The sequence below is a fragment of the Fragaria vesca genome, linkage group LG3, assembly GCF_000184155.1.
Source record: "Fragaria vesca subsp. vesca linkage group LG3, FraVesHawaii_1.0, whole genome shotgun sequence".
NCBI lineage: Eukaryota > Viridiplantae > Streptophyta > Magnoliopsida > Rosales > Rosaceae > Fragaria > Fragaria vesca.
In genome coordinates, this window is record NC_020493.1 from 15,019,152 (window position 1) to 15,020,741 (window position 1,590).

Sequence of the window (1,590 nt, forward strand, 5' to 3'; positions counted from 1 at the left end):
CCCCCCCCCCACCCCCCACCACACACACACACACACTGGCGATTCCATAAAAGCCCTCGGCTATTAACCAGACAGCGTCGATGACAACGGGAACTGCCGTCAACTGAGAAATCCCGTCGCTGTCCCTCGAAACTCATCTGGGCGAATGGTGGTCGGCCACGCGTCTCGAGACCACTCTGGTGTACGCGACTACGGCGTAGTCCAGCGCTTTCCGTATAAACTAATCGGTTAATTTAGTTTTTTTTATTTTAATTTTTTTTATAAGTTGTTGCTGCCAAAAATGTGAAGCTGTATAAGGGGGTTGGAAGAGAGCCATGTGTCAAAAGGAGAGGGGTGCTAGACAGCTCTGGCCGGGAGCGTAGTTACTTGGGGTTGTAATAAAGCCACCCACATGGCGACACATGAAAGTGTTTAAGTGCCACATGCCAAGGATTAAGTGCTTATTTGGCAAGTGATTTTTGCGGCGCCAAAAGCACTTAATCTAATCCAACGCGCTTTTTTTTAATTTTTATTCTTGGTCTGAATAGGAAATTTTAGTTCACACTTCACCATGGACAAAGTATATATTGGTGAAACTTTCGTCGGTTGACAAAGTTTGTTGTAGCTAGTATACTCAGATCTACTAGTTTTGACCTCATGTGTTTGCGCAATTCTTGGATCGACCATGTAGACTTGAAATGTACTACGCCAACGAATAACTAACAAGTCAATTTTATGATTATCAGCTTTTCAATGCCTTCTAATTTCTTTATTGATGTTCTGGTAAATCTCGGGCACGGTTTGTATTTTCCGAAGATTTGGTTGGTGTCATTCATTCTCAGGTTGTGAAGGTTTTATATTTAGATACAATTAATACTAGCTACCTTAAAGACGTTTCGTTGTAAATTGTAATATTCTTTTTAATTTACAAAAAAAAAAAAAACTAACAAGTCTTTCATCATACATATAACATGTATGATATATATTATTCAAAGCCGAACTTGAGATAAGGTTAATATATTACTTATTTTTGTTACATGAAGTTTTTTGGACATGTCGAGCGTATAGAAATAACTTTGAACGAAGTGAATAATTGTCGACAAATTAGATGTAATGCCGATTGTACTGCACCACCGACGGAAGACGGAAAAGATGGGTCTGATAGTGAGGGTTGTATATTCCTTAATGGTGGGCTGGTTGATCTTGATTGAAAGCTAACATATATCTTTTCCGGGGACCCTAGAAAACTTGAGAGGAAAATCAGCACAATACTTGTCAATGGGAGAATCGAACATTCATGTACTAATCACTGTACTAGGTATATGCATCTAATCAGGCAGGTAACGTATTGTGACCATTGTAAAAAGGTTCATATATAAACCAGGACGTCACCTTTTTAAAAACAAGACTATGCAAATAACCAATCTCATAGCCGATGTGGGGTTCAATGCATCTTGTTTTTTACCATCCAGCGCAGCCATTTAAATGTTCTCTTTTCCTTTGGAGGATGATACCCATACTCCTATATTATATTGTAGGATCCCTATATATATATATATATATATATATATATATATATATATATATATATATATATATAGTAGTAGTGTA